This window comes from Myxocyprinus asiaticus, chromosome 1 (genome assembly GCF_019703515.2).
Source record: "Myxocyprinus asiaticus isolate MX2 ecotype Aquarium Trade chromosome 1, UBuf_Myxa_2, whole genome shotgun sequence".
Taxonomy (NCBI): domain Eukaryota; kingdom Metazoa; phylum Chordata; class Actinopteri; order Cypriniformes; family Catostomidae; genus Myxocyprinus; species Myxocyprinus asiaticus.
In genome coordinates, this window is record NC_059344.1 from 53,531,476 (window position 1) to 53,546,361 (window position 14,886).

The 14,886-nt window shown below is 37.1% G+C and overlaps 1 protein-coding gene across 2 annotated transcripts in view; it reads right to left on the bottom strand.

Moving 5' to 3' along the window:
• Window positions 1-14,886, bottom strand: part of LOC127441066 (sodium/calcium exchanger 1-like) — an 85,118-nt gene that overhangs the window by 56,683 nt on the left and 13,549 nt on the right. The window lies entirely within an intron of this gene.

Below are 14,886 nucleotides of genomic sequence, written 5' to 3' on the forward strand. Positions count from 1 at the left end.
ACTTTATCTTAGAGATGGAATCCAGCAAACGTCCGGCTTCCAGCACAACACCGACTCCTTAACAAACTCTGAGTAAGCCAAAAAAATAAATGAAAAATTACTGAATCCCATTTGGCTAAGCGGGAACGTGATCGTGGTCGAGCGAAAACTGGAGTGAACATCGGCAGCACTTGATTTGGGGATCAAAACCGACCCTGAATTGGTGTTCTTCTTATTGGACAGGTAAGCTTACATAACTGCAAAGCATGTGAAATGTAGTGCCATAAGGATTGATCTGTGTCATTTTAGCTAACATGATCTTGCCTGCTAACGCTGATGAATTACAAGCTACCTTGCTTCGTAACTTTCAAATAATTTCAACGATCTTCTCTTTATTCTAAAAGTCAGGTATGCTGAGTCACAGTAACTGACATAATGTTAATCTGTAATTATTGAGCAAAGTAAACTACAAGAACACATGAAATGAATGCTAGACAATGTTCAAGATAATGCAAAAAGACCCATTCATTAGTGTATCATAACTTGGTTATACAGAAAATATATACATTCTGTTATTATAAAACAATAGAGCATTGATCTGACAGTTGTGATGGAATCACATCAATACTGAATTATGTCAACATATTTATAATGTGCAGTCTTTTTATAAACAGCTACTGTCATCATCCACCAAATTTAGCTAACAGCTATTGATAAAGCTGGTTAGCTAGCAAACGCCGACATAGGCTATCGTATAAATGCAGTCAATGTATCATGCAAAGAAAAGTGATTACTTCAAACTACAGTCTCGCATAGTCAGACCTATATCCACACTTTGTTTTAGCCCTGTTCCAGCACTGGAGAGTCAAATATAATATACAGTCTCAAAGTTTGTAGTAAAACAATCATAATTGTGTAATTTTAATTATGCAACCTCATCTGTCATCATGATGCCGGTGAATCACATTCAGTCTTGCTTCCCTATGGAGTCATGCTCGAGCACGATCACGAGCAACAGGCTGCAGTTCACTTAACGGCCACAGGTGTCATTAATAACAAGGGTTTCTGAATCTTACATACTGCACCTTTAAATAGCTATATCCACAACATAAATATTTACAACTTACATCTGCACTGACAATGAAGCGAATTAACAGGTGAACTTAATTTACATAAGCTATTTACATATCCTTAAATGTGTAAACACGAGGACTTCACAACAAAGTAACTTCTAAAAAGTAGCTAATATTTCAGCATATTTAATATATGTTATTATTTCAGGAGCTCAGGTTTTCAGGAAAGTTTTTTCATGTCTAATTTCACATTTTAAACTTTAATGTGTATCAATCCCTCTCTTTCTACTCTTCATCCACATTTTATCAGCTCCCTCTTTTCATATTTCCCCTTTTGCTAAATTGACTTGTTTCTTGCTCTAGTTTCTGAATCTTATTCCCCATTTAATTCTCTCTTTCATCAATTCACCACCTTTCCTTTCCTTGCCATTTTAACCCTCTCTTCATCACTCTAAACCCACCACTTCCTTTCGTCTTCACAAATATTTCTGATAGACCAAACTCTATCTGACCAGTCATGACGAAAGTCCACTTTACTGATCAGATTTCTACTCTCATTTACTACTATCTATTCGTGATAAGGGCCACAAAGACATGTCCTTCTAATATTCAGATTAGTGGTCAATCAATATAGGTTTTCCAATTATCAGTTCTTAAAGTTTTACATTTGGTCACCCCAATATTGAATTTTTAAAACATAATTTTCTTCAATATGCACTGGTAGAAAGAAATGTCATAACAGATATGACTTCACAAAACAACCATAATTTTAAATGGCATTAGTAGAGAATGTGCTATTTCGGGTGTGTATTTATAGTAATTATACAATGGCTTCGAACATGGCTCATTCAACCAGAATTCAGGTCAGAACTATCCATTTTACAATAGGAAATAAATTACGTCGTAAAATGCAAATAAAACTATGTGTGGATTATAAAACAATACTAGCATAATCAATTAATCTGTTCTATGAGATCTACACATCCACATCCACACATATACACAGACATGTGCTGCTAGATCAGCAATGATGTCATCAGTGCATTGTGATCACTGTGTTATTAATCTAATGGACTGGCTATTATGTTTGTGTGTGTGTGTAGAGGTGGAGATGTCTGATCAAGTTTATGGGCTTGTAGACTGAAGTCACACTATGTAGGTGTGAGCAAGAGACATGACTTGAGTGGAGAGCACTGCTTTTCCTGAGCATTCCAATGCTCAAAAGAGGTCTTGTTGGCTTTGTACATGGAAGTAAAGTAAATAGAGCCTTATAGATGATTAGTTTTCTGGTTCACCAAAAATTATTGATATAATTATGTTATTATTGATAACATCCAACCATGCTGTGCATGCAACTTTTGTTCTTCTCAGCATGAAGTCTTTTATTGATTCTACTTCTGTCATCAATAATCACCTACAGCACTGTAGTATATCCAGTACCACACGTTAGTTGTACCTAAATGAGCACAAACCACATAAATTCACTACTGTAGCTGCAATCAAACATCACTAACAGAACAAATGTGCTAAACTACAATTCTCTGACCTTAAAGAACAGATGTGATATAAATCATGTCATAATCTATTCAGTTTTGTCTGGGTCAAAAACATGCCTACCACTGATACTCCTGGAGTCTCTAAGCACCCAGGTTCAGAGTCTCCTTCAAAGTGTTTGATTTATTCCCTGTGTTTCCACCGTGGAGTCTCTTGTATGCTAACAATGACTTTACATTTAACATCACACATGGCCCTTGAAAGTACTGTGTACACAATATATGATGTAGGCTATTGAATATTCAGATTTGTGTATAAGGGTGTATGTAGCTAGAATTGCAAAAATGAATGTGTGCTTATGAGTTAATACAATGTGATGGACATTGTTACATGATATGACCATGTGTATCAGGTTGTATGTGTATGTCTGTAATAATGTTTCGCTCCCAGAATCAACTAGATGAAGTGTGTGTGGTCACGCTCAATGTGTGAGCAATTCATCATAACTCACTTGCACAGTGAACAGTCATAGCACTTTAAACTACATTTTTCCATTTTCTTCAGAAAATGGGAGAAGTACTTGCCAGTATAAAACTATAAAATGCTTTTTCTTTTTTCTTTATTTTTATTTATTTATTTATTTATTTATTTATTGGCCAGGCAAAAATCGCTAAGTCCAATCATTCAGAAAAGCAATAAAATGCCTCTCCACCAAAAAAGGCCACACACAATTTGGGGTATAATTCATCTTCATAGTGTAAACAGTGGAAGAGTTGTGCATTGAAGTTCAATACTTAGGTTAAGGGGATTGGAACAAACTTTTAAAATGAGTATGAGCAATAATAATATTAATACTTTATAATAGGGTAAAGAGGATCCTTGGGTCATTGTATGGTTTAGAAGTACTAAATGTGTAGCATCATCATTCTTTCTCACAAAACCAATGATTTTGACATTTGTCCAGATCAATCAAATTTTTTACAAAATGGTAAAAACTGCAGCAAAATTTATATCTTCTGTTTGTATGCAAATCCATTCATGTAATATTTGTTCCTGCAGTTTTGTGTGTACAGTATGTATGTGTGTTTGGATACACCATGCTTTTGTGCACTCACTATCAAAGGGTTGACATCTTCTTAAAGGTATGCCTCATTATCACCCACCACACCACATGTCTGCCCTTGACACACACACACACACACACACACACACACACACACACACACACACACACATATACACATGGCTGCTTGGGGGGCATGTACGCTGAATTACCTCTTTACTAGAAACATTAGGGAGTTGAACACACTTTTTCACACTTTTTTAATTTTTAAAAAAAAATTCTCTCTGTTCACAGACACAGTATGAAAATGCAGTCAGTGCTGACATATTTCTCTATTTTTCTAGAAAATGAAGTATATATTACAAGCTGCTGTGGGAGGAGGCCAAATATAGCACCGCGTTTTCAATGTTTCAATGAGTGTGGATTATAGTACAGAGTAAAGTAAAAGACTTGCCTGACCCTGCTGAAAAAAACAGCATAGCTAGTAACCATGTGTTGTGTTTTGATTGCTGGTCCACAACATGGGATGCTAGTGTGCTGGTGCTCCAACAAGGCTTTTTGACTAGCCAGACTTCCATATCCAGCATTAACTAAAGTATATACTGCAGTGCATTTCCCAAAAGCATAGTTGGAGTAATATGGTCGCTAGCTCCATCGTTACCAACATACTGTAGTTCAAAGATTTGGTGTTTCCTGAAACAGTAGTCCCAATGAATATTCGCAAACAGCATCGCAAAGTTATGTGGTTGAAACTACAGCTCTTTACCTGTGGTTAGAAGCATAGTTATGTACTTGTTAGTTTGCTGCATGTGGACATCATTTGTCTTCTCTGAAGCTTCTGTGTCTTTCATTCCATATTCTATATATCTTTCATTCTGTCAAGACCTTGACCACATTTACATGCACTTAAGAAAACAGCTAACTCTGGGGTTTTACTGAAAGCACCGTTCTGAAACCTCATGTAAATACAATTTAAGGGATTATTGGCTGTTCAATGAAAGTGCTTTAACACACTTATTTGTCTATGCAAATGCATAAGTGGCATTCTTATCACTCTGGACTCCACTCACCCAGCCCACTACCTTTTTGAACTGTTGCTTTCTGGCAGGCACTACAGAGCACTGAGAACCAGGACCGTCAGGCACAGGAACAGTTTTTTCCCTCAGGCTATCCTTCTCATGAATGGGTAAAACTGCCCCATTGAGCAATAATAATGTGCAATACACAGCTTAGTCTATTTATATTTATACAACAAACCACACCTCTTCTGCCATTACTTTCCCTTGCTTCTGTTTATACAGATTTGTATTTGTAAATTGTACAGACACACACACACACACACACACACACACACACACACACATATATATATATATATATATATATATATATATATATATATATATATATATATATATATATATATCAGGTGCATCTCAATAAATTAGAATGTCGTGGAAAAGTTCATTTATTTCAGTAATTCAACTCAAATTGTGAAACTCGTGTATTAAATAAATTCAACGCACACAGACTGAAGTAGTTTAAGTCTTTGGTTCTTTTAATTGTGATGATTTTGGCTCACATTTAACAAAAACCCACCAATTCACTATCTCAAAAAATAAGAATATTTTGACATGCCAATCAGCTAATCAACTCAAAACACCTGCAAAGGTTTCCTGAGCCTTCAAAATGGTCTCTCAGTTTGGTTCACTAGGCTACAAAATCATGGGGAAGACTGCTGATCTGACAGTTGTCCAGAAGACAATCATTGACACCCTTCACAAGGAGGGTAAGCCACAAACATTCATTGCCAAAGAAGCTGGCTGTTCACAGAGTGCTGTATCCAAGCATGTTAACAGAAAGTTGAGTGGAAGGAAAAAGTGTTGAAGAAAAAGATGCACAACCAACCGAGAGAACCGCAGCCTTATGATTGTCCAGCAAAATCGATTCAAGAATCTGGGTGAACTTCACAAGGAATGGACTGAGGCTGGGGTCAAGGCATCAAGAGCCACCACACACAGACATGTCAAGGAATTTGGCTACAGTTGTCGTATTCCTCTTGTTAAGCCACTCCTGAACCACAGACAACGTCAGAGGTGTCTTACCTGGGCTAAGGAGAAGAAGAACTGGACTGTTGCCCAGTGTTCCAAAGTCCTCTTTTCAGATGAGAGCAAGTTTTGTATTTCATTTGGAAACCAAGGTCCTAGAGTCTGGAGGAAGGGTGGAGTAGCTCATAGCCCAAGTTGCTTGAAGTCCAGTGTTAAGTTTCCACAGTCTGTGATGATTTGGGGTGCGATGTCATCTGCTGGTGTTGGTCCATTGTGTTTTTTGAAAACCAAAGTCACTGCACCCGTTACCAAGAAATTTTGGAGCACTTCATGCTTCCTTCTGCTGACCAGCTTTTTAAAGATGCTGATTTCATTTTCCAGCAGGATTTGGCACCTGCCCACACTGCCAAAAGCACCAAAAGTTGGTTAAATGACCATGGTGTTGGTGTGCTTGACTGGCCAGCAAACTCACCAGACCTGAAACCCATAGAGAGTCTATGGGGTATTGTCAAGAGGAAAATGAGAAACAAGAGACCAAAAAATGCAGATGAGCTGAAGGCCACTGTCAAAGAAACCTGGGCTTCCATACCACCTCAGCAGTGCCACAAACTAATCACCTCCATGCCACGCCGAATTGAGGCAGTAATTAAAGCAAAAGGAGCCCCTACCAAGTATTGAGTACATATACAGTAAATGAACATACTTTCCAGAAGGCCAACAATTCACTAAAAATGTTTTTTTTATTGGTCTTATGATGTATTCTAATTTTTTGAGATAGTGAATTGGTGGGTTTTTGTTAAATGTGAGCCAAAATCATCACAATTAAAAGAACCAAAGACTTAAACTACTTCAGTCTGTGTGCATTGAATTTATTTAATACACGAGTTTCACAATTTGAGTTGAATTACTGAAATAAGTGAACTTTTCCACGACATTCTAATTTATTGAGATGCACCTGTATATAAATGTATGTGTAAATGTACTATTATAATTTAATATCAAGGAGAAGTTATTACTCCACTGCTGTTTAAAGTCATTAACAACAGCTCTATCTTGTTGAACCAATGTGGTTCGAATGATGGATGTGCGACCTAATTACAATGGTTTTGGGAAACATTCGTGACTAGCTAGTTAATTTTCCAACAATGCTTCGTACTATGGTAATTAAGCAGTGAGTTATATCGTTATATCGACCAGCTCCACCTCAGCTGAGTTTTCTGGTGAACAACATGGCTGTGCTGGTCCACCAGCTATAGCAACACCAAAAAAAAAACACCACTAACCAGCCTAGACAATATAGGAACTGCATGCTGGTTAAGATGGTTTTTCAGCACACTAGATTCTATTTCATCTATTTTTTTTTTTTAGTTTATGAGGAAAATATGCACTCCTTGAGAGATCTGTTTGGTTCACTGCTAAATGCATTAAATAAGGTAACAAGGGTATGACAGTTACAGTGATTTGCCTGGTATTTACTGGAATTGAGAAACTAATAACATTAAAGGGCTTTTCATGACTTACTTTCTTCCCTGGAACACAGTAGGAGATTTTAATAGGCAGAATGTTAGTCTCAGTTATCATTCATTTTCATTGTAAGGGCAAATACAGATCCAATGACAGTGAAAAGTGACTAATATTCTGCCTAACATCTCCTTTTGCGTTTCATAAAGTCATACATATTTGAAACAACATAAGGGTGAGTAAATGATGACAGAATTTTCATTAGGGAACTATCCCTTTAAAACCACTTTTAACCCTGTGTCACTTGTTATTGTGAAAGCGGATACATTTGGAAACAACTTTTAAAGGGTTGTGAAATATAAGAAAAATAGAGAAAGCTGGATTATGGCAGTCAGAAGAAAGATGCCAAATTTACTGTCACTCCCTCAGCAGCTATAATTAAATATAAAAAGTTTGTTGATTTAAGTTTCTAAATGTGGCAGAAATGTATGATCACAGTCTGTGAACAGGGTCCATATAAAAGGCTGTTTTTCAGTCCTATATATTTGTCCTGCAGGAGACATTTTGGGTGAGATTGTCTTGTTTTCACCTTGTGATACACAATGATTGGTTTGCTTTAAAACTCCAAGTACAAGAGCAAGGAAATGTGACTGGTGAGAATTAATCTCAACAGACATCCGTAAAGATTTGTGAACATAAGGAGCATCTACATAGTATACACTTACTATCAACAGGTTGACTAGCATGAGTCACTGTTGTTTCTTCACTCAGAATATACAGATCATGAGTGCTCTGATTAGAGGAGTTCTTTTTTTTATTTTTTTTTTATTATTTATTTTTTTTTTTGTAAATCCATTAGTGGTATTCAATAGTGTTCCCACAAATAAGAGCAAGAAAGAGATAAGATGAAGAGAGGGCCTACTTGCTGATGTGTATCTAGTATCAGTTTCATTAGCAAATCATTTACTGGAGGTTTTTTAAAGGGCAGCCATCAAGACTGGCCTTGGAGAAGCAGCTAAAGGAGAGCACATGAGACCGAGAGAGTTTTGCTTTTACTCTCCACTCATCTGTTTTATTATTTTACCCATCATGTCTGCCCTCTGGGATCTCCTTTCTCCTCCACCTGCATTTCCTCCATTTTCCTCCTTAAAAGCCTGACAGCTGTCAGAGGCTGCAGAGGTCATACGTGTCCTACACCAGCACAGTTTGCGCTGAACCAGGAACAGCCTCTGAGAGTACACTCAGTTAAACCTGCCTCTCACCAGCTGGCTCACATTCATATCCAGGATCTGCCGGCTAGCCAGTGCACCTTTTCTAAACTGTCCAACTGGGCGTGAGACACTGAGAAACACTATGTAAAAATGTTAAAAATAAATATTGTGTACAAAAGGCAATTTTTTTTTTTTTTTTTGTGTTAATTGAAATGTATTGAGTTGTCAAGCTCACTACTGTAATATATTCATATTTGTTGACATTATTGGCATTATGTCTGCCAGGCAGTGCTGAAGTCTATTATTTCTATGAGCTGTTTATCATTTGGTTTAAAATATGATAAACAAAAAATAATTTACATTTGCTTTGCACAGTCTCTTCAGAGTGAGCATCGCTCAAATTCAAATCCCCAAGGGTTATCAGAAAAAATCAGCTATGTAAAATAACAAAGGGGCCAAACATTACTCAAATGTATACTGGTTTTCATTTGCAACTGAAAAGCATCAAAGACCAGCTTAGACAACCATGAATTTCTAAGCTGGTTCAAGCTGGTTAATGCTGGTTTAGTGCTGGTCTAGATGGTATATAAGCATAGTCATGTTATTCACCAGTGAAAAAGGCTGGTCAACCATCATGGTCTTTGTGAAGAAGCCGGTTGACACACGAAGGTTTACTGGCTTAAAGGTACACTCAGTAATATTTTGCTAATTGCTAAACTTTTAAAAAGAAAGAAATAGTAATAGTAGAATAGTATATTTTAAAAATTTGTTTATGTACATAAAATAATGTACACTCCTGAAATAAAGAATGTCGCTCGAATGTTGAGATCATGTGACCAGCTGAATATTACACACTTTATCTAAAAAATCCCAAAGTTTTCACTCGCAGAATAAATTAATCATAAGCATTTTTTACAATGCACTTTTTATAGTGACATCAGTATCTAAGAACCTGTTTTTTTGCCTGATGCTGCAACTATGTCACTAGGGTGTCAACACAAGCCTGGTGGGGACAAGAGGTGGGGATTTTGATGCATCCCAATGACTTGAGTCTTATGAATCTGTTCACCAAAAATATTAATTTAGATTTGTTCATTGATTCGTTCATTTACCATTTCTACAAATTATGTCTTTGCGGCAATAGATCACACCAAATGACAGTCTTTCACTTTTTGACCAGTAATTTTATTGAACCAAAAGAGTGATTCACAACTGGAACAAGTCCAATTATCCTTTTTTTTAATTTACATGTCTACAATTCTACTATGAGTAAAATGTGGTCATCACCACATATTTAATTCAGCCCCTTTTCTTGTTGAATGAGATTGACGAACTGAACATAAAAGTTGCCTCCTCCTCTCATTCAGCCAGTCAGCAGATCCTCGTTCATGAACGAGATGACTGAGGGATCCATTCATCTCATTTGCGAACAAGTGTACTAGTACATTCAGTTTGTTCATGAACGAGTGCTGCATCCAAATATCCATACTTTCCTTAATATATAATATGCCAAAAACAATATGCCAACGGAGTAGTGAGAATGAATCCACAGTATTCATGAAGCAGTAAGTGAGATGACCTACTATTTCGGGTGAGATTCTGAAGTGCGGATCAACTGGACACTTAATGATCCCATAATCCCTCGGGAGCTGAGGCGACATCATGTTCAAAATGCTGGATTTAAAAGAATGGCAGTGAATCGCGAGTCAGACAGCTCATCTCAATTGTACGTTTAGAATTCCAAGATAATTGTTCCTTGCGCTTAAATGGTGCTTGTTTAACAAAACCAGAGCAGACAGTTTTAGCGGTTGTTGTTCTTATGTCATATATTCGAAACACGAGACAATGCCCACATCCCAGGATGAAGTATGTCCGAAATTTATTCAGACTACTCGGATGCATACCTAAAAGAACATACTGTTTTGCCAGCAGATAAGTACGTACTTCATCAAATACAGTATATACTGTGACAGTACGTGGTTTCAGATGCAGGGGAGATGTCTTGTCTCATTCAGTGACCACCTAGTTCAGTGAAGGGGTGTATTCATTCAGTGGGTCGAACCAATGATATGCACCTTCACAGCCTGCTGTTAAATGCTATTGGCTCAGGCTAAATTTAGTCTTTAAAAGCAGAACAAAGCAACACAAATGGAATTTGTATGTCTACAAATGTACGAAAACACTATAACCATTTTCGCCACAAATAACAAGAAAGCAGGTCTTATTTTCATATATATTGTAAAATGCTAGGCTTCACTTTTATCAAGAAAAATTCAAGAAAAGCCTAAATATCTTACACTGTGCACCAAAGCACAACATTTCCATTAGTAATTTATGTTGTTTCAACTGTATGGTCTTCAGTCCTATTTACACACTCATAAATTGGGGATTATGTTTTGTGCATATCTATAAACTTGTCTTTGCATTTCAACACTCTCTCTCTTTGTTGAATGCGACATGTGCCGAACTGAATGAACGACATGCTTCCTCTCTTAAGTCAGTCAACAGATCTTCGTTCACAAACAAGATGAGTGATTCTTTCGTCTTGTTCGCTAATGATGAGTATACCTGTACATTCATTCTTTCATAAATGAGACGTCTCATCTTGCTCAGACTCAAATGACTGACTCGACTGGTTCAGTGAAGAGATGTATTCGTTTAGTGGGTCAAATCAATGATATTCTCCTTCACAGCCTGCACTCGAATGCTACTAGCTCGTGCTATTATCAGTCTTTACCACCAAAGCAGTCTCACGCTTCAAACTAGATCCCATTGGCTTCGAAAGGGAGAGATGTCAGTGAATGAGAAATATGAGTCAATGAGAACGATTTGTTCACTTAAAAGATTTGTTCAAAAAGACAACTAGTGATGTTCCATGAAAAAAACATCACTAGTGGGGACATTAGCACAACAGCATCCAAAACATGCTGGTGTCCAGCAAAAAAATTTTGTTCTCGAAAATTTTTTGCGGAGGCACAGGCTCATCCAGTTCCTGACTGTGATCCTTGCTGACGTCTAGACAATCTCAATGGGGCAGAGAGGAATACATCCATAATAGGGATTTATGGGAGACTGAGATCAAATGTAACCACTGTGTAGCTTTTAGTGTACCCCTCTAAAACTCCAGATGAAAGACTCACCCCATCAGTCACGCAGCCAGATGCACTGAGAGACACCAGGCTATTATATTTCATAATTACCTAATTGCATGCCTGGCAGTTAATGACGATGGCAAGTGGTTGTCTTGTGCTGGTGTTGTGGCCATGCATGTTAATTAGATGTAAATGCTTACTGTTAATTGTTATGGGAACTGCAACAAATACACTTAAGACTGGACAAGAGATAAATGCCGTCTTGGTCATGACTTTCATTCTCACTGTAAATGAGTGATAAAAATAGCTCTAACGGTGAATGGAACTGTGCACATATTTGTGTTTGTGTGCATACACCTGTGTGTGTTATGCTGACGAAGCCCTCAGAGCATGTCAGCTCATGGATGAAAGCACTGCAGTGCAAACTAGATCAACCTACACACAAATACACCGTGAGACAGAGAGAGAGAAAGACTGTGAAAAGGGCAGGAGAAGGAAAAAGGTCACCCTGGGACATGAAACAAGGTTGAAAAGTATATAGACTGACAGAGAACAAGAGCATGGAGAAAATTTTTTTTTGATGAAAATGAAAAACAGAAAGTGTGAATGAGAAGCAAGAGACAGATAGATCCGAAAATTAAAAGAAAGATACAATGATGAGCAATGATCGATTATAACAAAACAATAATTGATTGACTTAAAGACATTTCACACTGATTGAAATGCTGTAACAACAATACAAAAATAGATTTGTTTTTTAAATATCTCACCTCTGTTGGTCCTTACAATGCAAGTGAATGGTGAACAGTAATCCATACAACTCCAGTGGTTAAATCCATATCGTCTGAAGCGATATGATTGGTGTGGGAAAGAAACAGATCAATATTTAAGTCATTTTTTACTATAAATCTACACGTTCACTTTCACATTCAGCCACCTACTCCACCAAAGGTGGAGATTTATAGTAAAATAAGACTTAAATATTGAACTGTTTCTCACTCACACTTATCATATCTCTTCTGAAGTCATGGATTTATCCACTGGGGTCTTCTGGATTACTTTTATACTGCCTTTATGAGTTTAAGACCTTCTGAGTTCTGGTCGCCATTCACTTGCATTGTATGGACCTACAGAGCTGAGATATCCTTCTAAATATCTTTGTCCCACTTCTGGGATGGCATCAGGGTGAGAAAATGATGAGAGAATTCTTATAATTGGAACTATCACTTTAAGAAGACAGACTAAATTTTTTTCCTTTTTTGTTTCTCATATAAAAAAGTCAAACAGGTTTTAGAAAGAACTTTAGCATGAGTAAATGATGACAACATTTTAAATTTTAGGTGAACTATTCCTTTCAAAATGCAACACTCATGATGCGAGACCCTGAAAATGGTGACACATGATGCAATGGCCAAAGATTTCCGTCTGACACGTACATAGAAACCCAATAAAAAACTAGTGCAAAATTGATTTAGACAGCATACTGTGATTTGGATCTCCTGCACATTTCAGCAGTGAACATATCAGCGGTTGGAGTGGCTCAAGCTTTTTGACCTCTACCCAGACTTATGCAAGAGCAGTGAATACTGTGAATTTCACCATGGTGACCTTCGGCGGTAGCTGAATTGTAAGTCTGTTTGGACAGGAACAGCAAGTTCAGAACCAGGCAGCTCACTACTCACGAAACAAGCAGCTGGCAGCTCAGCAGGAGAGAGTATTTGTGTGGGTGAGAGCGAGTCAGCGTGTATGTGCCCTTGTCATTGGAAACCAATCCTTACATCAAAAACCTCAGTGTATGAGCTAATATTACATCAGCAGCCTTTCATCTGCAACTCAAAAACTTGCCTGAAAGTGAATTCACAATGCCTCAAACTGTCAACAAATTATAAAAAATATATACAGTATACATAATCCAGTCCACACTTTCTCACAAGATTTGTCGCACAGATTTTTTTCTGATTTGACAGAGTTTTTTTTTTTTGTTTTTTTTTCATCACTGGAATAAAAAAAAATAAATAAAAATAAAAATAAAAAAAACATATATACAAGTATATTCACAACCTTTATGAGCTCTGACTTTTTCGGGCCCACAGCATATCTTTATGATACTGGCCCTGATTTACTAAGATCCCAAATAGCGTGTTCTAATTCTGCTTTTGCAATCTATCAAACTTCATGTGCCCATTGTGGGTCTAATGCTACAATAGTTTTGCCACAAAAACAGCATGATGCACGGTGAAGTCAGATGTGTACCTGACTTTCATTTGTATTAATTTGCTCTTGCAGTATTTGTTTCTGAACAGATTTTCAGGCTTGATAAACAGAGCACTTAAATACTAAATCATATATCCTATAAGGAACATTGAATGTTACCCAGTTACAAAAGCAGTGTCAAATCCCTGCCAGGACTTTTTGCTAAACTTCTTTTGTGTTTCATATAAGAAAGAAAACCATGCCAGTTTAGAATGGCATAAGAGTGAGTAAATGAAGACAGAATTTTCATTTTTGGCTGAACTATTCCTTTAAAAGATGTTAAAGCTGCACTCAGTAATTTTTTCCCCATTAAATAAGTTTTACTCCTAAAAAAATTAATTGTAATTTTGAAACATATGTATAAAGTCATGAACACTCACATGAGATGAGGACTCTTGTCATATCAGTAACCTTATAAAGGATGTTTTATTCTACAAAAGGCAGGGGCGCCCTCATGGGGGCTACCATTTTAGAATCACACGACCAGCTGAATACTACTCACTTAATCTCATTAACCGTCTTGTTATTGGACACTTTCACTCTTGAATTAAATGAATCATGGCTGATTGTGTATAGTGAATTTCTATAATGGCATCTGTTACTAAAAACTATTGACTATGAATGATGCTGCATCTGCACCACTGAGCGTAACTGTAAGTCCAAAATGACACAAACAAAAAGATACTGAGTGCACCTTTAAACACAGAGTTCTCACACTACAGTGTTAAATTGATTTTACAGATTGCATTGGGACTAATCATCAAGCAAATGGTTCAGTCACTACTGCTGCAAGCTCATTATTCCTGCAGCAACCTGCACTATTCACGGCTGATAAGAGAATTTATCTGTCCCAGTCTTAAGGGTCCAGCTAATGGCAGGTGCAGCCCTGAAGGCATTTTACTTGATTGATTAACCATTGTGCTTGTAAATTTCAACATACAGCATCACTAATACAGAATTGCAGGCTTTGCGAATGGTGAGAAAGATATTATGATGATGATCTAAGAAAAGCGTCAAGAATTGCACTATGAGACAGGTAGAAAGAGGACGCCAGGAGCTAAGGGTGGTGAGATAACAGCGATAGTGTAAAAAGAAAAAGCGAGAGAGTGAGAGCTAAAAAAGAGACTTGGGGTGTAAAAATGAAAGCGATGGAGAGAATAGGTGCCAAATGTAGAGAAGATAAACCTGCCCAATCTCATTATAATTCATTAC